Source organism: Aegilops tauschii, chromosome 3 (assembly GCF_002575655.3).
Source record: "Aegilops tauschii subsp. strangulata cultivar AL8/78 chromosome 3, Aet v6.0, whole genome shotgun sequence".
NCBI classification, from domain to species: Eukaryota; Viridiplantae; Streptophyta; class Magnoliopsida; order Poales; family Poaceae; genus Aegilops; species Aegilops tauschii.
Window position 1 is genome coordinate 285,248,904 of NC_053037.3, and position 17,340 is coordinate 285,266,243.

Sequence of the window (17,340 nt, forward strand, 5' to 3'; positions counted from 1 at the left end):
CGCGATCTTCACCAACCCCACTGCCATCTTCACCAACATCTCCATCACCTTCCCCCCTCTGTCTACAACGGTCCACTCTCCCGCAACCCGCTGTACCCTCTACTTGAACATGGTGCTTTATGCTTCATATTATTATCCAATGATGTGTTGACATCCTATGATGTCTGAGTAGATTTTCGTTGTCCTATCGGTGGTTGATGAATTGCTATGGTTGATTTAATTTGCTTGTGGTTATGTTGCTGTCCTTTGGAGCCCATCATATGAGCGCGCGCGTGGATCACACCATAGGGTTAGTTGTATGTTAGGACTATGTATTGGAGGGCAAGAGTGACAGAAGCTTCAACCTAGCATAGAAATTGATGCATACGGGATTGAAGGGGGACCAATATATATTAATGCTATGGTTGGGTTTTACCTTAATGAACGTTAGTAGTTGTGGATGCTTGCTAAGAGTTCCAATCATAAGTGCATAGAATTCCAAGTCAGGGATGATATGCTAGCAGTGGCCTCTCCCACATAATACTTGCTATCGGTCTAGTAAAGTAGTCAATTGCTTAGGGACAATTTCGCAACTCCTACCACCACTTTTCCACACTCGCTATATTTGCTTTAGTTGCTTCTTTATCTAAACAGCCCCTAGCTTTTATTTACGCGCTCTTTATATTCTTGCAAACCTATCCGAAAACACCTACAAAGTACTTCTAGTTTCATACTTGTTCTAGGTAAAGTAAACATTAAGCGTGCGTAGAGTTGTATCGGTGGTCGATAGAACTTGAGGGAATATTTATTCTACCTTTAGCTCCTCGTTGGGTTCGACACTCCTACTTACCGAAAACTGTTGCGATCCCCTATACTTGTGGGTTATCAGTCGCCGGGGCGTCGCAGTCGGTGTGCTGCAGCCAAAGCTCAAGGGGGCCCCTCAGCGGCATCTCGGTGGAGAAGAACTGCGGGAAGCTGATCCAAGTGCGCGGAGGCATCGCCGCCCACATCACGAGTTCGAGCGAGGAGTCCGCAGCATGGACTCCTGGGGCGACGGTGTGCATCACCGCGGCGCGGCGACCACAGCCGCGGCGCGGGTGGAGGCGCTTGTCGCCTCTCCCTCCGGAGCCCCCAGCTTGGGCGTACAGAGGCAGCGGGTACCCAGGAGGAGGCCGCTCGCACCAAGGCCTCGAAACCTCCGGCCTCACGACTACGTCGCGGTGGTGGCCCGACCTCTTCTTCGGCGGAAGTGGCCCGGGCTCATCGCGGGGGGTTTTTCCCTTCTCTGCGGCCGAAAACCTCCGAATAGGCGCCATGGGAGTCGCTACTAGCAATGAAGCGAGGAAGAAGAAGCAAGCGGAACAGGAAGAAATGAGCGACGGGGGCTCCTCCCCCTCCTCATTAATAGCAGGAGAAGGCCAACCAGCGATCCCCACGGTCATAGGTAATGATGATTTTTCTCTGCATGCAGCAGGGACTCGTCAAGTCGGGCAGTTGCCGAGGCAACATGGGGAAGCGGAGATGCCCACGCCCAATCAATTGCTACGCGTCAAGCGAGGCCGCAGGTTGTTGGGGCCCGCGGCGCTCCGCACTTGCCCTTTAGCTTCGCCTCGAAGCCATGTCCGAGCGCGCCTTGGGCCCGGGGGCTACTGTCGACGTCCTGGGAACGGGGGTCCCCAGACTTGCCTGCCTGCGGCCCATGGTGTGGCTCCACCAGCGGCCCTGTACGGCCCATCTTCACTAGCAAACAATCAAGACCCTCACGAGGCGGATGACACAAGACCTCCTCGGGACGGCCCCACCAGGCTGGCTCGCGAGGGGCGGAGAGATCAAGGCAAGGGACACCTCGCGAGGTTCCTGTGACGCAAGCCATGACGACTGGAGCCAGGAGGGCGCCAGGCGGGCGCCAGCGCGCGCAGTGTCCTCGTTTCCTCTTTGGTGCTAAAGAGGCAAGCGCAGGCGAGGAGTCCCGAGGCATCAGACAAAGGTTTCCATATCGGTGCAACAAGAGCAAGACGAGCAGGACGACAAGACGGAGGTCACCATGGAGCCCAAGACAGCGTCACCACCAGAGCCTTTGGCAGGCGAAGACCACCTTTAGTCAGGATAACTTGTACTAGTTGTCTCCCTTCGAATTTGGCCGTTGTTGGATCCCTTCCCGCTCAATATTTGGGGAGAGGACCAGGGCCTTTATAAATAGGACTAGCCACCATCGTAGCAAAGGAGGATCATTCAGATCATCCTGAACCACAGAAGTTCACCAAGCACAAGAGCACCTCTCCTCAGGAGGCTGTTCTTCTTTTGTAACTGTTCATCCTCAGCCCAAGAGGCAATCCACCACACCACACTGGAGTAGGGTATTACACCACATTGGTGGCCCGAACCAGTATAAACTCTTGTGTCTCTCATTCTTTGGATTCATCAAGCTAGGCCTTGCGCTTGTTGCGAGAGCAATCTAGGAAGAGAGAGATCTTTGTGCGTACCCTAGTGTTAGAACCTCAAGGGTTTTGCCGGAACCCAAAATCTGACATCGCGCCAAATGTTGGAATTTGGGTTCCGGCAAAACCCTTGAGGTTCGAACACTGGGGTGCGCACGAAGATCTCTCTCTTCCTAGATCGCTCTCGCAACAAGCGCAAGGCCTAGCTCGACGAACCCAAAGAATGAGAGACACACGAGTTTATACTGGTTCGGGCCACCGATGTGGTGTAATACCCTACTCCAGTGTGGTGTGGTGGATTGCCTCTTGGGCTGAGGATGAATAGTTACAAGAGAAGAATAGCCTCCTGAGGAGAGGTGCTCTTGTACTTGGTGAACTTGGGTGGTTCAAGATGATCTGAATGATCCTCCTTTGCTACGATGGTGGCTAGTCCTATTTATAGAGGCCCTGGTCCTCTCCCCAAATATTGAGCGGGAAGGGATCCAACAATGGCCAAATTCGAAGGGAGACAACTAGTACAAGTTATCCTGACTAAAGGTGGTCTTCGCCTGCCAAAGGCTCTGGTGGTGACGCCGTCTTGGGCTCCACGATGACCTCCGTCCTGTCGTCCTGCTGGTCTTGGTCTCATTGCACCGATATGGAAACCTTTGCTTGATGCCTCAGGACTCCTCGCCTGCGCTTGCCTCATTAGCACCAAAGAGGAAACGAGGACACTGCACGCGCTGGCGCCCGCCTGGCGCCAGTCATCATGGCTTGCATCACAGGAACCTCGCGAGGTGTCCCATGCCTTGATCTCTCCGCCCCTCGCGAGCCAGCCTGGTGGGGCTGTCCCGAGGAGGTCTTGTGTCATCCGCCTCACGAGGCTTGGCCCCTCGCGAGGGTCTTGAGTGTTTGCTGGTGAAGATGGGCCGTACAGGGCCGCTGGTGGAGCCACGTCGTGGGCCGCAAGCATGCAAGTCTGGGGACCCCCGTTCCCAGGACGCCGATAGAGACAACCAAGAAACCCACTACCCCACATGAAGAGGTAGCACAATCAACCAATGCAGGTTCATCCGATCCCAAACCAAAAAAAGGCAAACCAAATCCTTGTGCAGAAGACAGGTTGCATGCTACCATACTTGCATCTAGTGAAAGAATTGCTATTGCCATAGAGAAGAGTTCTAGCATCGAGAACAATGCCATAGATGGTCTTTGGCAGAGCATGAAAGTACTCCCTGGGTTTAGTTTGGATTACCTCATTACTATGCATATTTGGTTGACAATCCTCTTGTTGCTATGGCATTCAAGGTGTTGGAAGAGGATCAAAAGAAGGTATGGGTTTCTAGGTCTGTCAAGAATACCTTTCCTGAAGCGTAAGGATGGTGCGTGCATATGTGGTGAACTGGTGATTGACTTGTACTTTTGATGCAACCAAAACAGTAACTATGGGTTGTATGGATTAGCTCTTTTGACAACCAAGACAATGACTATGGGTTGTATAACTATTAAGTTCTAGTAGTGCTCTGCAGAATGTTGAACTATGAGTTCTATGCACTTGACTTATGTATGGAATGTTGAATTATTATATGTGACGAAGTTCAAAATTTCTACTGTTGTTTTGTTTTGGTTTGCTGTGTAAAACTTAAGATTTTCAAAATTATGACTGCACATACTGTACTTTCCTTCCTTTCATTGAAAAGTGCAATCTCACCACCTCAAAAAATAAAAAAGGTTACCACAACCCTTATCCTTCATTCATCCCTCAAACCAAACAATCCAATGGCTATCCTCAACCATGTTTCATCCTTTGAACCAAACAAAACATGGGATAACCCTACCCTTCCAACTAAACAAAAAAAGGGCTATCCCTAGCCACCTGGTTGGGGATACCCACAATCACCCTATCATGTCCCTCAAACCAAACACATCCTTAGAGCATCGTCGCCATAGAACACCATTTCCACGAGGTAAGGACGAACCCGAGCCCCGACCCTGTCCATTATCATCATGATGCTGATGCACAACAAATTGACCAATCGTCATGACCCAGGGACCACGGATGCATCGACGTTATCCAACACCTGAAGCCCACAATTGCTTGTACAACTTTGATGAGAAATTCTGACCATTTTCGCCGAGCTCCACCATTAGTGTCATCACCATCGTCATCGTCGTGTCGTCCCGCACCAGTATGTATACGCAACTCAGGGCCCTATGTATCGTCTGATAACCCACAAGTATAAGGGATTGTTTGTAGTGTTTTTCGATAAGTAAGAGTGTCGAACCCAATGAGAAGTTAAAGGTAGAATTTATATACTCTTCAACTTCTATCGACCACTGATACAACTCTAGGCACACCGGCATTCGCTTTATCTGGAGCAAGTAATAAAACTAGTTTGCGAGAATAAAACGAGCGAATAAAATTAAGAGTAATTTGCAAGATAATAAAAGTTAGTTGTTTAGAAGAAAACTTTTTTTAGAACAATGAGAAAGATTGTCCATAGGAAATTGAATATAACACGATAGATACTTATCATATGCAATGAGGGAGAGGCATACGCTAACATACTTTCCATAGTTGGATCGTATGCACTTATGATCGGAATGTTACTTGTGAGCTGGGTTGGGATTTCCCCGAAGAGGAGGGGATGATGCAGTACAGTAGAGATAAGTATTTCCCTCAGTTAAGAACCAAGATTATCAATACAGTAGGAGAACCACGCAACACCTCGTTAGCAGTACCTGCACACAAAATAACAAATCCTTGCACCCAACGTGAACAAGGGGTTGTCAATCCCTCGACGGTTATTTGCAAGTGATACGTCTCTAACATATCTATAATTTTTTATTCTTCCATGCTATTATATTATTCATCTTGGATGTTTTATATGCATTATTATGCTATTTTATATCATTTTTTGGGACTAACCTATTAACCTAGTGCCAAGTGCCAGTTGCTGTTTTTTTCCTTGTTTTTGTCTTTTACAGAAAATCAATACCAAATGGAGTCCAAATGGAACGAAACATTTTGGCAAATTTTCTTGGACCAGAAGACACCTATGAAGCTTTGGGAGGAGGCCAGAAGAGCCACGAGGCCACGACAAGCTTGGAGGCCGCGCCCTAGGGGGGCGCCTCCCGAGATTGTGGGCCCCATGTGGATCCTCTAACCCTAATCATTGCTCCATAAATACCCAAATATTCCCCGTATACCAGAGGGCTCCCTAGTCCTCTCTTTCATGGGCACATGCTTACCTGGTTGACCACCCACATTCATTCATTGTTCGTTCTGTTATGGAATCGAACCACAGAGCTAGCGCAATTGGGATTTAGAGTCCCATGCGTGAAATTAAAGAGGATTTTCAGTCCTCTGCTCTACCAGCCAGAACCTAGAAGGTACACACAAAAAATACTTTTCCGCCGCCGCAAGTTTCTGTACTCGTGAGATCCCATCCGGAGACCTGTTCCGGTACTCTGCCGGAGGGGGATTCGATCATGGAGGGCGTCTACATCAACCTTGCTGCCCTTCCGATAATGTGTGAGTAATTTACCACAAACCTATGGGTCCATAGCTAGTAGCTAGATGGCTTCTTCTCTCTCTTTGATCTTCAATACAATGTTCTCCTCGATGTTCTTGGAGATCTATTCGATCTAATCTTATTTTGCGGTGCGTTTGTTGACATCCGATGAATTGTGGGTTTATGATACAATTATCCATGAATATTCTTTGAGTCTTCTCTGAACTCTTTTATGCATGATTAAGGTAGCTTTTTATTTCTCCGATCTATTGATTTGGTTTGGCCAGCTAGATTGGTTTTCTTGCAATGGGAGAGGTGCTTTGTAATGGGTTCAATCTTGCGGTGCTCAATCCCAGTGACAGAAAGGGACATGACACGTATTTGTATTGTTGCCATTAAGGATACAAAGGTGGGGTTTATTCATATTGATTGGATCTATCCCTCTACATCATGTCATCTTGCTTAAGGCATTACTCCGTTCTTGTCAACTTAATACACTAGATGCATGCTGGATGGTGGTAGATGTGTGGTGTAATAGTAGATGCATGCAGGAGTCGGTCTACTTGTCACGGACGTGATGCCTATATTCATGATCATTGCCTTAGATATCTTCATGATTATTCACTTTTCTATCAATTGCTCAACAGTAATTTGTTTACCCACCGTATGCGTTCTTTCAAGAGAGAAGCCTCTAGTGAAAACTATGGCCCCCGGGTCTATTCTTATCATGTTAATTTCAGATCTATAAAACCAGAAACCCAAAAATACCTTGCTGCAATTTATTTACCTTTACTTTATTTTGCAATTTTATTTATCTTTTATACCTATCTCTGTCAAATCTCATCCTTGCAAGTAACCGTGAACGGATTGACAACCCCTTTATCGCGTTGGGTGTAAGTATTTGTTTGTTTGTGTAGGTGCTATCACTGGAGACTTGTGTGTTCCTCCTACTGGATTGATACCTTGGTTCTTAACTGAGGGAAATACTTATCTCTACTTTCATGCATCACGCTTTCCACTTCAAGGGAAAAACCAACACAAGCTCAAGAAGTAGTAGGAAGAATTTCTGGCGCCGTTGCCGGGGAGGTTCTACATTAAGCCTACCAAGTACCCATCATAAACTCTCATCTCTTGCATTTACATTATTTTCCATTTGCCTCTTGTTTTTCTCTCCCCCACTTCTTGAACGTTTTTAGAGAAACACAAAAATATTTGCCTTTTTATTCGCCTTCTTTCTATTCGTCTTTTTGTTTGCTTGTTTGCTAGATTGCTTGCTTTGCCATCATGCCTGAATCTAGGAAGGTTATGATTGAAAAAACTAGTAATAATTTTGAGGAAAATTTGATGATTTTGCTAATGATGATCCCCGTGAGGAAGAACCTACTATTATGCACACTAAAAAACTCCGTGTAGGAAGTAGTAATGTCATAGGAAAAGGTGTTATCCAAGATTTGTTTACTTGTGCCGGTATGTTACCTATGCTAGGGGGGTCAATTCTTAACAAAACTTCTAGTCTTGCGGATGCAATCTTTTGCTTATAGTTGAACTTGAAAGACAATTTGTTCACATGCATCCTTGCATACAAAGTATCTTCCTAGAATTTTCTAATATTCATGATCCTTCCGTTAAGCGTGTTGCCACTATATTTCTAGCTTACGAATTTGGGCATATCATGAAAGAAGCCAGTGAAATTTTTGCTCATTAAAATATTAATGGTGGTTGCCCTCCTATAGAGGACATCCTTTTTAATCAAGAATAGATAAGGAGATTACAGTCTCTAGATTATGCTGCTTACAATGAAAATCTAAGGAAAAAAGGTTCCTACAACTGTTTTGATTGATAAGATTTTTGAACTTAATGATTATTTTGCTATAGAAAATAATGAGCTAGGTCATGTTCTCAAAGAAAGGCTTAGGAACCACAATCAAAGTAACGTCTATAATGAAGAAATAGTGATCACATATAAAGGGCCAAAGGAGGAACCTCCTCCTAAACTTGATCTTATAGATCTGTATCCTATTAAATTTAGCCCCTTTGATTATTTTTGCTTGCCACAAAGAAAGCTTGCCACCGAAAGGAGGAAATATGAGATGAGCATGGATCGTTTCCCTCACTTTTACTACAATACCTAGATTTATGCAATATGCCTAGCTAGGGGCGTAAAACAATAACGCTTGTTAGGAGGCAACCCAATTTTATTTTTATGTTTTTGCTTATGTTTTTCAATAAATATGCAATTATACTTCTATTTTGATTGTGTTTTAGTGTTTTAATTAGTGTTTGTGCCAGGTAAGACATTTGGGATGGTTTGGAAGATTGTTGATTTGATTCTGTGATAAAACAGAAACTTTTATGTCCAGTAGCAGAATTGTTAAAAATCACTCGAGCGATGAAAAATTATGAATGTTTTCCACTTTATTGATATACAAATTTCCCATGTTTTCCTATTTTTTCAGAATTTTTGGAGTTACATAAGTTTGTCTAAAGTCCAGATTACTACAGACTGTTCTGTTTTTGACATATTCTGTTTTCATTGTGTTATTTGCTTATTTTGACGAATCTATGGGTAGTATCGAGGGGTATAAGCCATGGAGAAGTTAGAATACAGTAGATATAACACCAATATAAAATTGGAATGAGTTTATAACAGTACCTAAAAGTGGTGATTTGTTTCATTATACTAACGGATCTCACGAGTTTTCAATTGAGTTTTGTGTTGTGAAGTTTTCAAGTTTTGGGTGAAGTTTTGATGGACTATGTAATAAGGAGTGACAAGATCCTAAGGTTGGGGATTCCCAAGGCACCCCAAGGTAATATTCAAGGAAAACCAAGCATCTAAGCTTCGGGATGCCCCGGATGGCATCCCCTCTTTTGTCTACGATCCATCGGTAAATTACTTTAGGCTATATTTTTATTCACCACATGATATGTGTTTTCCCTGGAGCGTCTTGTATTATATGAGTCTTTGTTTTTTGGTTTGCCACAATCATCCTTGTTGTACACACCTTTTTGGAGGGACACACATTAATCGTGAATTTATTAGAATACTCTATGTGCTTCAATTATATCTTTTGAGCTAGGTAGTTGCTCTAGTGCTTCACTTATATCTTTTTAGAGCACGACAGTGGTTTTATTTTGAAGAAATTGATGAACTCTCATGCTTCAATTATATTATTTTGAGAGTCTTATAAATAGTATGGCAATTTTCTTGGGTTAATAATTTAGTCCTAATATGATAAGGTATTCAAGAAGGGTATAATAAAAACTTCCGTGAAGATCATGAATATATGAGAAGTTTGATTCCTTGCATTTGTTTTGAGACATAAAGATGGTGATATTATAGTCATGCTACTGAGTAATTATGGTTTAGTAAGAATATTTGTGTTAAGGTTTGTGATTCCCGAAGCATGCACGTGTGGTCTCTCGTTATGCGATGAAGTTGGAGCATGATTTATTTTTGATTGTCTTCCTTTGCATGAAAGTCGGGGGCCCGCGATAGTTAACTCCTATCAACCTCCCTCCTAGGGCCATGCGTAGTAATACTTTGTTTCGAGGGCTAATACACTTTTCCAATAAGTATGTGAGTTCTTTATGCCTAATGTTGAGTCCATGGATTATACGCACTCTCACCCTTACACCATTGCTAGCCTCTTCGGTACCGTGCATTGCCCTTTCTCACGTTGAGAGTTGGTGCAGACTTCGCGAGTGCATCCAAATCCCATTACATGATATGCTCTTTCACACATAAGCCACCTTATATCTTCCTCAAAACAGCCACCATACCTACCTATTATGGCATTTCCATAGCCATTTCGAGATATATTGCCATGCAACTTCCACCGTTCCATTTTATTATGACACAAACCATCATTGTCATATTGCTTTGCATGATCATATATTTGGCATAGTATTTGTGGCTTGGCTACCGTTCATATTTTTATACATGTCACACTAGATCATTGCACACCCCAATACACCGCCGGAGGCATTCATATAGAGTCATATCTTTGTTCTAGTAATGAGTTGTAATTCTTGAGTTGTAAGTAAATAAAAGTGTGATGATCATCATTATTAGAGCATTGTCCCATGTGAGGAAAGGATGAAGGAGACTATGATTCCCCACAAGTCGGGATGAGACTCCGGACTTAAATAAATAAAAAGAGTCCAAAGAGCCCAAAATAAATAAATAAAGAGGCCAAAGAACCCAAGAGAGAGAGAGAGAGAGAGAGAGAGAGAGAGAAGGGACAATGTTACTATCCCTATCCACACTTGTGCTTCAAAGTAGCGCCATGTTTATCATGATAGAGAGTCTCCTATTTTGTCACTTTCATATATTACTAGTGGGAATTTTTCATTATAGAACTTGGCTTGTATATTCCAATGACGGGCTTCCTCAAATGCCCTAGGTCTTCGTGAGCAAGCAAGTTGGATGCACACCCACTTAGTTTTCTTTTGAGCTTTCATACACTTATAGATCTAGTGCATCCGTTGCATGGCAATCACTACTCCTTGCATTGACATCAATTGATGGGCATCTCCATAGCCCATTGATTAGCCTCGTCGATCTGAGACTTTCTCCTCTTTTGTCTTCTCCACACAACCTCCACCATCATATTCTATTCCACCTATAGTGCTATATCCATGGCTCACGCTAATGTATTGTGTGAGAGTTGAAAAAGCTTAAGAACGTTAAAAGTTTGAACCAATTGCTTGGCTTGTCATTGGGGTTGTGCACGATAAATACTTTGTGTTATGAAGATAGAGCATGACAAGATTATATGATTTGTAGGGATAACTTTCTTTAGGATATTGTGAGAAGACATGATTGCTTTTTAGTATGCTTGAAGTATTATTGTTTTTATGTCAATATTAAACTTTTGTTTTGAATCTTATGGATATGGATATTCATACAACATAACGAAAGATTACATGATAAACATGTTAGGTAGCATTCCACATCAAAAATTCCGTTTTTATCATTTACCTACTCGAGGACGAGCAGGAATTAAGCTTGGGGATGCTTGATACGTCTCCAACGTATCTATAATTTTTGATTGTTCCATGCTATTATATTATCCACCTTGGATGTTTTATATGCATTATTCTGCTATTTTATATCATTTTTTGGGAGTAACCTATTAACCTAGTTGGATCACACTACTGCGGGATGCTGCTAACGCGACACTACGATCAGAGACCCTTCGACGAAACTGCTGATGTACGATGCAATATCGCAAACGGTGGTGTAAAAAACCCGTCAAAAAGGTACAAAACGTTTGCGATGGAGGATGCATCAAACACGGTTTAGATTTTAGTTGTCTGTGCGATGCAGGGCATACAGTTCAGTTCAATTAACTATTTGCGATGAGGAGGAACAAAAGAAACGGGCAGCCAGATGAAGGTGTGTGCGTGATACGTCTCCAAAGTATCTATAATTTTTGATTGTTCCATGTCGTTTTATTATCAATCTTGGATGTTTTATAATCATTTATATCATTTTTTGGTACTAACCTATTGACATAGTGCCAAGTGCCAGTTGCTGTTTTTTCCATGTTTTTTACATCGCATGAAATCAATATCAGACGAAATCCAAATGCCACGAAACTCCACGATAATTTTTTATGGGCCAGAAGGAAGGCAATGGGCCCTGGTTGCACCGGGGGGTGCCCCGAGGGGGGCACAACCCACCAGGGCGTGCCAGGAGGCCCAGGCGTGCCCTGGTGGGTTGTGCCCACCTCGGGTGCCCCTCAGACCGCCTCTTTGCTCTATAAATACCCCAATATTCCAGAAACCATAGAGGCATCGACGAAATATTCATCCAGCCGCCGCAGAGTCCAGAACCACCAGATTCGATCTAGACACCATCACGGAGGGGTTCACCACTTCCATTGGTGCCGCAGACTAAGGCATAGCCTAGTGGTGGGAAGGGGCTGATGCCTTCCCACCCACCCAGGTTCAAGGCATGGTACTTGCAATTTGGGTTTGTTGCACCAATTATACTGTAAGGGGTTCCCTTACAGTCTTTCTGTCAAAAAAACTTCCATTGGTGCCTCTCCGATGATGCGTGAGTAGTTCTTTGTAGACCTTCGGGTCCGTAGTTAGTAGCTAAATGGCTCTCTCTCTCACTGAATTCTCAATACAATTGTCTCTTGGAGATCCATATGATGTAACTCTTTTTGTGGTGTGTTTTGTTGGGATCTGATGAACTTCGAGTTTATGATCAGTCATATCTTTTTATATCCATGAAAGTTATTTGAGTTTCATTGATCTCTTATATGCATGATCTCTTATAGCCTCGTATTTCTTCTCCGATATTTGGGTTTTTTTTGGCCAACTTGATCTATTTATCTTGCAATGGGAAGAGGTGCCCGGTAGTGGGTTCGATCTTACGGTGCTTGATCCCAGTGAAAGAAAGGGAACCGACACGTATGTATCGTTGCTACTAAGGATAAAAAGACGAGATCTATATCTACCGCCATATAGATAAACGGATCTTGTCTACATCATGTCATCGTTCTTATTGCATTACTCCGCTTTTCCATGAACTTAATACACTAGATGCATGCTGGATAGCGGTCAATGTGTGGAGTAATAGTAGTAGATGCAGACAGGAGTCGGTCTACTAATCTTCGACGTGATGCCTATGTAATGATCATTGCCTGGATATCGTCATAATTATTTGAAGTTCTATCAATTGCCCAACAGTAATTTGTTTACCCACCGTTTGTTATCTTTCTCGAGAGAAGCCACTAGTGAAACGTACGGCCCCTGGGTCTTCTTTCTCATATATTTGCTTTGCGATCTATTTTATTTGCTCCTTTTATTCAGATCTATTAAACCAAAAATACAAAAAAAAATACTTTGTTGCACTTTATTTTATTTGCGATCCATTATTTCAATCTATTACAACTTTCTCCCGTCATCACGCAATCTCTGGCGCCGTACCCCGGAAGGGATTGACAACCCCTTTAACACGTCGGGTTGCGAGGGGTTGTTATTTGTGTGCAGGGGCTGTTTACGTTGTGTTGCTTGGTTCGATAACCTTGGTTTCATTTCTGAGGGAAATACCTACCGCCGCTGTGCTGTATCATCCCTTCCTCTTTGGGGAAATACCGACATAGCTTCAAGCGACATCAGTGCGATATACAGCATACGGTTCACTCGGATGAACTGTTTGTGATTAGGCAACACAAAAGAAACGGTCAGCTAGATCAAGGTGTGTGTGCGATATACGGCATGCGGTTTACTCGGATGAACTGTTTGTGTTGAGACAAGAGAACATAAACGGTTCAACTTAACAAGATGTGTGTGATACGCGGCAAACAGGTCTGTAATCGGAAACTTGTGCGAAGACCGATAACAACACAGATGGTTGCTGCTAACAAGCCGTGTGTGTTGTGAGCAAACGATTGCTGGTATACAATTGTGAATGATTGATGAAAACATCACCGACGAGTTCCATTGTTTAGTCCGTGTGCGATGTGATTTTCTTTGTCCGCACAACATCTACGCTCTATCTACAGATCATCAACATATATACTTAAAAAGATAGCATTGCATAACCAAATTAAGCATACAATTACACAAGTGACTATACACATAACATTTCCACACACCAAAGTAGGCAATTACATGCATATTAAACTAGGAGAAACGAGGATCTAATCATCTAATTATTGTTGCGACGATGCTTGCCATTGCTCTGCTTCCGGCTAGATCCCTGGCCGTTTTGGGGAAGGAGGCACTTCCTCATGTCAACGATTCGCCTGTACATGTCGTAGCCCGTGTACGCCTCCTTGGCCGCGTACACGACGTGAGCTTTGTCGAGTTTCTCCATCCAGGCCGAGTGCTAGGCACGCTTGTCCTTGTTGCAAGAATCTGTCATGTCTCTGTAGTAGGGGTTAATGATGGCCTCGGTGAGGTGAACCAGTGAGTCCTTCTCATGCTCCTTGCTGCCCCAGATCCTATATTAGCCCTGGCTGTCGACAAGATTCTGGCAAGCGATGCCCGAATTCTAGAGCGCCTTTACATCGTTGGTGATGTCCACCATAGTAAACATGTAGTGGGGGTTGTTCACAAACCTGGCGAAACGCTCGCAAGGCCTTGTGGCCAGGCAGTGGTGGTGGACGAGGATGTGGTGGCGCACACACACTTGGGTGACGGCAACCTTGGGACGAGACCCGGCACGAGCGCGGGTGTAGCCTCCTCCTGCCCTGAAGAAGCAATGCATGTCCAAGGTGGCTGATACGTCTCCAATGCATCTATAATTTTTTATTGTTCCATGTTGTTATATTATCAATCTTGGATGTTTTACATTCATTTACTAGCAACTTTATAGCATTTTTTGGGACTAACCTATTGACATAGTGCCCAATGTCAATTGCTGTGTTTTGCTTGTTTTTTTACTTCGCATAATATCCATATCAAACGAAGTCCAAATAGAGCGAAACTTTTTGGAGATTTTTTCTGCACGGAAGACACCCAGGAGGCCTCCTGTGGAGCCCACTAGGCACCAGGGTGCGTAGGGCCCCCAAGCGCGCCCTGGTGGGTAGTGGGCCCACAGGCACCCCCTCCACCGCCTCTCATCTCTATAATAAATACTCTAATATTCCAGAAACCCTAGGAGAGTCGACGAAACACAATTCCAGCCACCGCAAGATCCACAACCACGAGATCCAATCCAGGGGCCTTTTGTGGCACTTTGCCGGAGGGGTTCTTCATCATCACCCTTGCCCCTCCGATGATGCGTGAGTAGTTTAACACAGACCTACGGGTCCGTAGGGAGTAGCTAGATGGCTTCTTCACTCTTTTTGATCCTCAACACAATGTTCTTGGAGATCTATTTGATGTAATGACTTTTTGCGGTGTGTTTGTTGGGATCCGATGAATTGTGAGTTTATGATCTGTTCTATCTATGAATATTATTTGAGTCTACTCTGAACTCTTTTATGCATGATCTTTATAGCCTCGTATTTATTCTCCGGAACTTGGGTTTGGTTTGGCCAACTAGATTCATTTTTCTTGCAATGGGAAGAGGTGCTTTGTGATGGGTTCGATCTTGCGGTGTTCATTCTCAGTAACAGAAGGAGACATGACACGCACGTATCGTTGCCATTAAGGATAAAAAGATGGGGTCTATTCCTACATGAATAGATCTTGTCTACATCATGTCAACGTTCTTATTGCATTACTCCGTTTTTCCATGAACTTAATACACTAGATGGATGCTGGATAGCAGTCGATGTGTCGAGTAATATTAGTAGACGCAGGCAGGAGTCGGTCTACTAATCTTGGACGTGATGCCTATATACATGATCATTGCTTGGATATAGTCATAATTATTTGCTCTTCTATCAATTGTCACACCGTAATTTGTTTACCCACTGTATGCTATTTTCTCGAGAGAAGCCACTAGTGAAATCTACGACCCCCGAGTCTATTTCCTATCATATTATTTGCAGATCTATTTATCAAAAAACCCTAAAATATCTTACTGCACTATTTATTTATTTATTTATTTATTTTGTTATGTGTTTTTGCCAGATCTATTTATCAAATCTCATACAATTTAATCTATCTCAATACCGAGGAGGGATTGACAACCCCTCTTACACGTTGAATTGCAAGTGTTTGTTCTTTGTGTGCAGGTGTTGTTTACGTAGTGTTGCTTGGTTCTCCTACTGGATTGATAACCTTGGTTTCATAACTGAGGGAAATACTTAGCGTTGTTGTGCTACATCATCCTCTCCTATTTGGGGGAATAAAAATGCAGATACAAGCAATCAGTGGCCTTGTCCGATGACAGCTCGGACTCCGCCAAGGAGTTTGAGGCTTCCGAAGAGGTTCCCCGAAGGAACCCCAGGGTCAAGCCCCCAGCCCAGAGATATGAAACAAAGACTCCCCTATGCATCCATATTGAGGTTTGTTACTAACCACATGCATGTTTTTCATATCGTAGCCCGCCGCATGACATCCCTACCGATCGAATCTCGGAGGGGGACATCCTCGCTAGCCGAGCTAGCAGAGAGCAAGGCCGCGTTGCGCACTACACCTCCTCCAGTCGTCGAGGAGACCGGGGATGTGTTGTCTCGAAAGACCCCTCCCAGGCCGGACACAAGGGGCAGAGTGACGACATCATGGCCGAGGACAATACCTTGGTCGCCGAAGACCGGGAGGGGGATCCCTTCTGGCAAACAAAGAGGGGGAGCTCAGTTAGTCCGAGCTTTCTCTGAAGACGGTCCTAGAGCCCCGAAGGCCCCCGGAGTCGTCCATTTCGGCCTCCACCGAAGGAGGAGCCGAAGTGCCGCCACCAGTGCCTCCCGTAGCTGAGCGGGCAGAAAATGGGTCGCTCGCCGTGATGGAGGAGGCTTTGAATAGCTCTTCCACCATCAAAGAACACCGCATCCTAATGGGCGTGGTTTTTAAAAGCATTCGGTCTGTTGACAGCAGACTGAAGGAATCTTTCGGTAGCCTCTTGACATGTTTCAAGGTAAATCATGTAATACCTTTTTACAAAGAGAAATTAATTTATAGGGTTGTGCCATCCTCATATATAGTAGCCCCCGAGCCCTGGGTGAGTTTGAAAAACTCAAGAGGGAGTCAAATAATTCAAAAACACTGATGATAGCAAAAGTGAACCGTAGTCCCCGAGACTCTGGCAGGATTGAAGAAAACCTGGCAGAGGATCTAAAAATCGATGAATCGGGAGTCTGACGTCCATAAGTTGTTGTGCATGCCTCTTCTTCGGCGTCAGCCACCGATGTTGTGGAGCTGGCAAGGTGAGTTGGAAGCTCAGGAGCTCCGATGAGGAGCTCGACCTTCTCAACAAGAAGTTCGACAAAGCATAAGGTAAGTCCGGACTGGACTGTTAATACCGTGGTTTTCCTCATCAAGCAAGGTATTTGGGTTTATTCCTAAGCGAGGGGTGCTTATTATGATCGCAGCTGTCACCGCGGAGGTCGAGAACCTCAAGGCCAAGCTGGAGAGGGCGAAGCAAGAGGTCATAGAATAGAAGGAGGTGGCCGAACAAGTGGCCATCGAACTGACAACGGTGAAGACCGTCAGTGACAAGCATGAGGCCAGAGTGGCCGAGGTGCAGCAGGAGCTCAAGGATGCTTTCACAAAATGTGAGGACCTTGAGCAAAAGGCAAGGATCACGCTGCCGAGCTATCCTCGGTGAAGTTGGCGATCTAGGAGGCGAGGACGGAGGAGTGAGGTGCCCGAGAAGAACTCCGCCAAGTCAGGCTTATAGCAGCTAGTATGCCGTACTTACTGCAAAGTGTGTTTGCTGGTAACAGGTTCGCTTTGCTCACGCGAGTATGCCGTAGCCCAGGAGCTTTTGCGGATCTTTCGAGGAGTGCGGCAGATGCAACAAGGCACTTTGCATTCCAGGAGGGCGATGCCGAGCATAGGTTGATTTGGGCGCAGTT